This window comes from Octopus sinensis, linkage group LG15 (genome assembly GCF_006345805.1).
Source record: "Octopus sinensis linkage group LG15, ASM634580v1, whole genome shotgun sequence".
Taxonomy (NCBI): domain Eukaryota; kingdom Metazoa; phylum Mollusca; class Cephalopoda; order Octopoda; family Octopodidae; genus Octopus; species Octopus sinensis.
In genome coordinates this window covers 3495629-3505934 of record NC_043011.1, presented here as the reverse complement: position 1 = coordinate 3505934, position 10306 = coordinate 3495629, and the positions used below count along the sequence as shown (strand labels likewise).

The following is a 10306-nucleotide window of genomic DNA, read 5'->3' as shown; positions in this document are numbered from 1 at the left end:
TGGTTATCCATATTTCCACTTGTCACCAAAGCCCACCAACATTTTTTTGTTGTTTGTTCTCATTTATCCTGCTTTCATACTGCATTGCAGTTGCTAGTTTGCTCTTTCATGCACTAGTGATCATAATTGCTGCTGTTACTGTGTTGCTGCAGCTGATAATGATACTGTAGTTATTGTAATTATTGTTGATATTGTCATTGTTGTTGTCGTTGCTGTAAATAGTTTCATAGGCTAAAGATAGATGGATTATCAAGACACATGAGCCTGCACATATCTTAGTGGTTTTTTTTTATGTATGTGTTAAATAGTATGGTGAAGAATTATAGGAAGGTACAATGCAAAGCAGCAAAGTTAAAGAGAAAAGCATAACATAGTTTAGTGTATTGTAAACAGGATAAGTTAGTGGACTATAAATTTACAGGTTGTGAGTTCAAATTCATGGCAAACATTTAATTTGCAATCTGGACAGGATGTTATATTCTATAAACTCCTATCCATCTATATTAGCAAGAGATATCTTAATATTTGGAAAGGTTATTAATGATACATAAACATCCTATCCAGTGAACATTTTAACTCTTTCATCCATTCTACGTGTTGATACCAGAGTTAAGCAGGGGCTATTAAATGCTTCTCATCACTTAGGAACTGTTTTTATTACATCACATAACAGTATTCTGTGTTGAAAGAGGATGTAGTTTAACGAATGAAGATTCTAGCACAATCCAATATAGAAAACAGTAAAGAACTTGGAATACTTCCAATGTTTCCATACTTCATGTTCATTGTAAACTTTTATTATTATTTCCTCCATTTGAGTCAGCAAGGAGTGGCTGTGTGGTAAGTAGCTTGCTAACCAACCACATGGTTCGGGGTTCAGTCCCACTGCGTGGCATCTTGGGTAAGTGCCTTCTGCTATAGCCCCGGGCCAACCAATGCCTTGTGAGTGGATTTGGTAGACGGAAACTGAAAGAAGCCTGTCGTATATAGGTATATATATATATGTGTGTGTGTGTGTATGTGTTTGTGTGTCTGTCTTTGTCCCCCTAGCATTGCTTGACAACCGATGCTGGTGTTTTTACGTCCCCGTCACTTAGCGGTTCGGCAAAAGAGACCGATAGAATAAGTACTGGGCTTACAAAGAATAAGTTCTGGGGTCGATTTGCTCGACTAAAGGCGGTACTCCAGCATGGCCGCAGTCAACTGACTGAAACAAGTAAAAGAGTAAAAGAGTAAAAGAGTAAAAGTTGGTAGAATTGTTAGTACACCAGAGAAAATGCTTTACAGTATCTCGCCAATCTTTACATTCTGAGTTCAAATTCTGTTAAGATCGACTTTGCTTTTCATTCTTTTGGAGGTTGATAAAATAAATACCAGTTGAGCACTGGGGTCGATGTAATTGACTTACACCCTCCCCCAAAGCTGCTGGCCTTATGCCAAATTTTGAAACCAATATTTCCATACTTCATATAATATAGAGCTAAACTTCCAATTTCAATTCCCAATAGGAAATGCTGCCCACCACTTGAAGTTAGTTTCTTTTATCTTTTACTTGTTTCAGTCAATAAACCGTGGCCATGCTGGGGAATGAAGAATTTTCAGTTGACTGAACTGACCCTACTTTTCTTTTAAGCCTGGTACTTATTCTATCGAACTCATTTGCTGAAAAGCTGTTATGCAGATGTAAACACACCAACACCGACTGTCAAGTGGTGGTGGAGACAATTGCAGAAACACACACACACATAGACACATCAACAACAACAACAACAAGTTTCAGTTTCTATCTACCAAATCTACTCACAAGGCTTTGGTCAACCCAAGGCTAAAGTAGAAGATACCCTGGGTGCCACACAATGGGACTGAATCTGGAATCATGTAGTTGGGTAGCAAGTTTCTTACCACATAGCTATGCCTTTGCCTTTGTTTCCATTCTGTATGAAAGCTTTCTATGTTCTCAGTTACCGTTGTTCCTTTAGTACTGGTACACTTGATTAAACTTGTTTAGTCATCTCCAATAATCAGCTTTAATTTTTTTGACTTGGCACCATTTAGCAATAATCATAGAAAAAGAAACAGTGATAAAAAGAAAAAAACAAACAAAGAAAACAATTTCAGAATGTTATAATTCAAAAATATAGATCCTGTTGGCGATAACCTTTGGGAATTCTCAGACAATATTTCAAAGAAAACCTAAAACCCTTTCTGTCTACTTTATTCAAAATAATATTATTAAAACTGAGACAATAACCAAAATGGAGCTGTGTAGTAGTTATCCTTCTTTTCCTTCTTTTCCTTCCTTTTCCATCTTCAACCATCATCGTTATCCCCATCATCACCACCAAATCAATGCTCCCATTGTCTTCTTTGGTACACTTTATGCTAAGATTATCACCTTCATCAGTGATGCCACCTCCACCCTCACCATAATCAATTCCCATAGACACCTTTATCGTTACCCTCACACTCTTCAGACTTAACATTGTTTATAAGAAGACATTATTCACTGTTTTTCATTACAGAAAAACAAAAGCTAAACAGTACAAAACTACATTAAAAATCCCTCAGTTATTCCAAGAGCTGATGCTTATCTTAAAAGTGACAGAACTTTCTCAATTGATTCGTACATTATTTTCTTATGATCATGGTGTAAGAACCGAATCAACTTGTGTATATTTTTGCTAATTATTTCAATGACTTTGAGAGCAGAGATGGCAACTGTTGATTCTAATGAGATTAGAAAATGGAACTGTAATAACGAAGAAAAACTATTAACAGAAATCTGTGTGTGTGTGTTTGTGTGTGTGTGTGTATGTGTGTGTGTGTGTTTGTGTCTGTCTGTCTATCTATCTGTCTATCTATCTATCTGTCTATCTAATATATATTTATACATATATATGTTTGTGTGTCTGTGTTTGTCCTCCCACCATCACTTGACAAGCGATATTCATGTGTTTTCATCCCCAAAACTTAGCAGTTCGGCAAAAGGGACCGATAGAATAAGTATTAGGCTTACAAAGAATTAATCCGGGAGAGAGAGAGAGAGAGAGAGAGACATACAGACAGACAGACAGACAGACAGACAGAGAGATAGATTTATAAAGAGACAGAGAGAGAGGTAGTATTGCAGATAAACACACATCATCATCATTGTTCAAGTCCATCTTCCGTGCTGGCATGTGTTGGACAGTTTGACAGGAGCCGGCAAGCCAAAGGACTGCACTTAACTCCACTGTCTGCTTTGGTATGGTGTTTATGGTTGGAGCCCTTCCTAATGCCAACCACATTACAGAATGGGCCAGAAGCTTTTTTTATATAGCACTAGCACCAGTGGCTTGTAAGATGATTTTTTGATGGGTTTGACAAATCTATCACAAATACACAAAATGCACATCACTCCAAACAACACACACACTGGGTCACTTATACACAAACACACACACAGGCCCAGATAATTTCAAGCTCACCCACACATACATACACATGCACTGGTCCCCATTAACATACACATATACACTTGCACACCTTAGTTTCAGGTCACTGTTATTATCTCCCTTTCACTCAGCCTCTTCTGGCCATTTCATCATGTTGAACCATTAATCCATACACAATTTTTTCTCTCTCAATTTTTTTTACATTCTCTCTTTGTTTTTTTTCTTCTTAATCCTTTCTGTCGAAGAGCATAAGCTCGAAACATTGAAAACTTTTTCATTCTTCCTGAGTGTTAAACTAATACACCTGTTTGTTGGTTGTTCCTAAACTCATCTTCATCTTTCGTTTTCTGTAAATTTGAACTATACATACATACATACATATATATACATACATACATGCATGCATGCATACATACATACATACATACATACATACAAACAAACAAACAAACAAACAAACAAACAAATATATTTAAGCAGAGCATAAAACAGTACACAAACCAAGAAGAGAAGAGAATGCATAATTTCTAACCCCAGCAGCTGTTTCAGGAAGCTTGGAGTTACTTAATAATTGTTATATTCATAATTTGAAGATGGTATATGCAAAAACACTTGGGTATGCAACCAGTAAACGGTTACACGAAGATCTTACAAGTTCAGCTGCCTTCATAAAGAGAAAGTTGGCAAGACCATTATAATATATATATATATATATATATACAAAAAGCAATAAAGATTCAAGTTAATTTAAATGAATTTACTTGAATATGGTACCTAACTTAGATGCACCAAAAAAAAACTATACTGTTTTAACAATACAGTAATGTGGGGTGATTATAAGCGAGAAAGAAGCAACAAGAATGGATAGGTTTTTAGTACAATCGTTTCATACAAGGACAGGCTTTATTAAAAGTTGCAAAAATTACAGCATATAAACGTGTCCCGTACTCATCAGCTAAAATACATGTGAGTTCTCTAGACATCCTAGTGGTTGAGGCTATACTCATGAAGTAATGTAGATAATTAAGTAACATAAACAGATTTCCAAAGTTCATTAAAGTTCTTTAAAGATGATGTACAGTCTTATCACAGAATTTTAAAAAAGTTTTAATAGCATCACAGAGAAGGTGACCTAATCCATAGTGCACATATGAATTTCCAGAGATATGAGGAGGGATTACATACTCACAGACGACAAATTTATCCATTGTTAATCACAACGAGGTGGGTCTCAATTCCTGCTTATTAGCATTACAGAGAGGGTGAATTAATCCTTTGTATAGATGCACAATTTCCAATGGTGTAGATGTAAATTTCCAGAGAAATGAAGAGGAATTTCATATTCACAGGTGATAAATTTATCAATGGTTGAACACAATGAGGTAGGTATCAATTCTTGTTATATGATTAGGTATTTGCCACATTAATCACATTACTGCTATTTACAAGAGGCTGTAGCTATTTAACTTTTAAAGGCTGAAGGGCTTTCTAGAGAGGCAAAGAACAGAAAAGGGAAGGGAAGAGAAGAAAAGAGAGAAAATAAAGGAGGAGGGAGCAAAAAGGGGGGGGGCTAAAAGAGAAGAGAAAAGGAAAAAGAGAATAAGAAGAAGAAAAAGGAAAAAGAGAAAAGAGAAAGAAATAGGGAAAGAAGGGAAAAAAAGAAAAAGAAAAAAAGAGGGTTCTAGTTATACAGAAGAATTAGTAGACGGCAAGTCTGGTTTTAATTTACAGGCATCTAGGAACTAGAGGAGAATATTATTCTTTGACCAGTAAAACAGCTAATTTATTGCTGTTGAAATCAGCTATGAATTTAAAGAGAATCTAAAGAGATAACACGGTCAGGGGTTTAGGGGTCAGAGGCTAAAATCAAAAGAAAATACATTAGGAAAATCTAAGTATAATCTTATCAAAAAGTCATTAAAATTTATTTATTAATTTATTCATTTTATTGTCTTAAGGAGTTGCCGTTATTATTCATACATTGACGGACTACAGGTCAAATCTTAGAAGATCATTTACAAGGTGTTAGGGAATTGTCTATCATAATGAAGATAATCATATTATCACCGAGGGAGTAGCCTTATTTATTAATTTTGAAATAGAATTATGGGGCTTTAGTAACTCATTTTATTTTATTAAAGTTATGCTACTTAAATTAGATTAAGTTAAGAATTAAAATTAAAAATTACAATTAAGATTTAAAATTAAGATTTAAAATTATGAGTTTGAAATTAAATAAAGCCTCAATTAAGCAGCGTATAAGTACTATTCATTTCCCTGTTCTCAAAAAACTGATGCAGATATAAGGAAAAAGATAACTGTAGTGTGAGAACTCTTAGTTATCTACTTAAAGCAGTGCTATACTAGTAAAAATCAAGTTATATCTATCTATCTATCTAGTTACGAATATTCTAATCATTTAAAATATTTTAAAGTCTTCAATTTAGCGTGGACACAAACTTGACCTAGTTCGATATGGTTATTCAATAAGTTTCTATGTTTTCTATGCTTTAGAATTTCATACGTCTCCATGGAGCATAGTTGGCAACCAACCCTACTATTTTTATACGGAATTGCTCTCCTAACTATTTCCCAATTAAGGTTATAATTATTATTATTATTTTTGAGTTCCCAGATTTTGTTTGAAAGTGTGGTGGTACCAGCTTTATGACGTAATTTAAAAGACGAGATGTGATTTCTAACTCTGGCTAGAAAATTAATTGTACATCCAATGTAAAAATATTTGTTATTCTCCGTGGATATGGTACATTTATAGATTACATTATTTTCCCCACATAGACCAGGTGCCGGGCATTTTGATTTTATTCTACACTTACACACAGGAGATCTGTTTATGTTTGGAAATCTGTTTATGTTACTTAATTATCTACATTACTTCATGAGTATAGCCTCAACCACTAGGATGTCTAGAGAACTCACATGTATTTTAGCTGATGAGTACGGGACACGTTTATATGCTGTAATTTTTGCAACTTTTAATAAAGCCTGTCCTTGTATGAAACGATTGTACTAAAAACCTATCCATTCTTGTTGCTTCTTTCTCGCGTATATATATATATATATATTTATATACATATATATACACAGATAGATAGTTAGGTAGATATATACATACATGCATACATACACACATATATATACATATACACATATATCTATAGATACACACACATATATGAAACAAAAAAAAAAATCGTTCCATATAATCACTATGAGTGTTTCCTCGATTGAAGCTAAGCATTCTTAAGTGATATCAAGGATATAATATTATTAATATCAATCTTTTTTTATCAGACAAGTGAAAAAAAATATTATAAAAAAACCCTATTAATTATATGTGATATATTTTATTTGATGTCTCCTCATTAAATATCATTATTTTTTATCTACTAATCAATCAATCAGTCGGTAGCTATATTTCATGGAAGTGCGATTAGCAGTCGATTGCTTAACTTTTCATAATCAAATGTATTTATTAAAAGGGTGGCAGTGATGGTGTTACTATTCATACCAAAGTTTGGTCTCAGTAATGCAAATCAATGAGAAACTTGATAATATATGATATACTTGCTTTTAACTGTTCAGCCGTACCATGATAGCTACCTAGTTTAGTGGATTGGTAAAATATGGGTAAATGTCAGTGACTTATTGTATGTATGAGGTGCATTCCAGAAGTTTTCAGACTTTTTCAAAAACAACATTTATCAAATTTCAAAGAAATATAAAACTCTCATCTTCAACGTAGGCTCCTCTGACTTTAATGCCTTTGTTGTAGCACTCCAGCCACTTTTTGAAAACCTCATGGAAGTTCTCTAAAGTGAAGGCGTCCAGGATTTTTATCATAGCCTCCATCTTTTCAAAGTCTTTAAAATGACTGTCCCTGAGGTACTCCTTCAGCTTCTTCAGCTTGGGGATCAACCAAAAGTCACAAAGATCAAGGTCTGAACTGTAGGGAGGGTAAGAGACAGTTTTGATGTCCATCTCTGTCAAGTAGTTGGTTACTAGGCTGCTCATCACTGAGTATCCTAGGATACTCAGATACTCAGAATACTCAGAGATACTCAGAAATTTTGTCCAAATTTTGCTCATGTTCAGATCTACATAAATAATTCTGCGTACAGTTGCCACAGAAACTCCAAAAAGTATGTTTATTGCCTTTACAGACACATAACCGTCTTCATCAAGAAACTTTGTGAATTTTCTCAACCAGCTCTGATGTTCTGATCTCCCTCTCCTTTCCATGCTTCTCATCATCTCTTTCTCCTCCTCTCTACAATTTCTGATCCTGTTGTGCCAGTGAAAATGTCAATCCATAAGCAGTGTGGAGCATTTCATATTTTCTGTGGTGTTTTCCCCAGTTTAGTACAAAACTTTATTGCTTAGTGAGCTTCCAAACATTCTGACTGTATTCTGTAAACTAGTCCAACTGTAACAAGCAGTGTTTAGGAGGTTGTATTCAAAGTGTTGTTACAGTCGTTTCCTTCAATCTGGATTGACAACGGTTGGCAGGTCAGCGTATTAAATGTATAGAGATGATATACTAAAATTACAATAATCTAGGGCAGTTATAACTGCCTCTCTTGAAAAGGCCTCAAAACTTCTGGAATGCTTCTCATATTCCTCTGTCACCAACTTTGTCTCACTGTCACCACATTCTGTTTTTTTTTATTCACACTGCTTTGTCCCACTGCCTTGAAGGATAGATACATCACAGGATCAAGTAAGTCCCTGAGTCTTGTGAAGAACATGACAATCTCTCTATTGTTGGTGTATCAGCAAATGTATCCAGTACATTGTATAAGTGGTTTGTATTTGGAAGGGCATCCAGGAAGTTTATCAAAATTGGAATGTATGAGTAAGACATGGTCCTCCAACTCATCCAGGAGGGCAATAATAATGAAAAAGGGCTGACTTGGACTGTGATACCATGTCCAAGTCATGCCAGCATGGAAAGTGGACATAAAAGGATGGTGATGATAATGATGACAACAACAATTACGATGATGATGATGATGATAACCAATGCAGTATGACCAACAGGAGGGTGAATAGAGGAAAACAGAATGTGATAACAGTGAGGCAAAGCTGGTGGTTGAGAGGAATATGAGATGCGTTCCAAAAGTTTTGAGACTTTTATAGGAGAGGCTGTTATATCCTAGGTTTTTGTAATTGTAGTATATTAGGCAGAATTTTGACAGTCAACTGACATGCTAGAAATGGCAACTAAAATTCTCTTTAAACAACACCATAGGCGCAGGAGTGACTGTGTGGTAAGTAGCTTGCTAACCAACCACATGGTTCCAGGTTCAGTCCCACTGCGTGGCATCTTGGGCAAGTGTCTTCTGCTATAGCCCCGGGCCGACCAATGCCTTGTGAGTGGATTTGATAGACGGAAACTCAAAGAAGCCCGTCGTATATATGTATATATATATATGTATGTGTTTGTGTGTCTGTGTTTGTCCCCCCTAGCATTGCTTGACAACCAATGCTGGTGTGTTTACATCCCTGTCACTTAGCGGTTCGGCAAAAGAGACCAATAGAATAAGTACTGGGCTTACAAAGAATAAGTCCCGGGGTCGATTTGCTCGACTAAAGGTGGTGCTCCAGCATGGCCGCAGTCAAATGACTGAAACAAGTAAAAAAAAAATACCATTTTACAAAAAGAAGGAAGGATAATGTAGTTTTTGATATAGTATCTAAAAGCCAAAAATGTAAACTCAGTAGAATTAGATTATCATCAGACAGTTAAGTTCTACAAAAAGAAATCAGCCATAAATCATAGACATAGCTACTAACTTGAAATTAGACAATCAGAAATAAATGCTTCAATCAATGTCGGCTGCATCAAACATTAAAGAACCACAAACAAAAATATGGTAAGAAACATAACTGTAGACTCATAAATTCCATTAAAAGCAAATTAAATGTATTTAGTAAGCACATATCAATTTAAGGATTAAATAAATCACAAATTTAACACAATGGAAGTTTAGTGATTCCAGCACTAAATAGTTTAACTGTATCAAAAATAAACTCAGCTTCAGGTTTATCCAGTTTGAATGGAATTTTATCCATCACTCCCAAGGAGACTACTCCTGCAAGAACTTGGAAACAATATATATTCCACTATAGGTGGCGAGCTGGCAAAAACGTCAGCATGCCGGGCGAAATGCGTAGCCGTATTTCGTCTGTCGTTACGTTCCGAGTTCAAATTCTGCCGAGGTCGACTTTGCCTTTCATCCTTTTGGGGTCGATAAATTAAGTACCAGTTACGCTCTGGGGAAGATGCAATCGAATTAATCCCTTTGTCTGTCCATGTTTGTCCCCTCTGTGTTTAGCCCCTTGTGGGCAATAAAGAAATATATAAATGAGACTCATTATTTTGTAGTTGTTGTGTCACTTTTATAGGCTTGTAAGAAAAACATGCATATAGAGAAGGTTCCAGAAAGAAATATTTCTTAAAGGAAGGACTGGGCATGGTGGTTAACATGGAGGCCAATGGTTTTGACGATGAAACAGATAGTTCAGGGGAGCCTAAATGATGAGGGTATAAGACCAGCTAGCTTCAAGGAATGGAGACCTTTATAATAGCAACAGAAATGGCAAAGAGTGCAGACAATATGCCTCTGGATCAGAAGCTAGATCATGTCAGGGATAGAATGCTAGCCAGTTAAGTGACCCTTCCATCGGTTTCAGTCCAGGATAATGTATGTGTGGACCAGTGACCATATGTGAAATGTGGGAGCAGTACTTTATTGCAAGCCTCACATGAACATTATTGAATATGGACAACTATTGGAGGCTGAAATATTTTCTGACCCTGAAGAGAAAAGCCAGTATTTGAGATGTAG

At 35.6% G+C, this 10306-nt stretch overlaps 1 long non-coding RNA gene across 1 annotated transcript in view; it reads left to right on the top strand.

Moving 5' to 3' along the window:
• LOC118766400 overlaps positions 1–8074 on the top strand; it is a 20796-nt gene extending 12722 nt beyond the window's left edge. The window contains exon 3 of the long non-coding RNA XR_005002337.1: positions 7988–8074. This is a non-coding gene — a long non-coding RNA (uncharacterized LOC118766400). The remainder of the gene's footprint in view (positions 1–7987) is intronic.
• The last annotated feature ends 2232 nt before the right edge of the window (positions 8075–10306 follow it).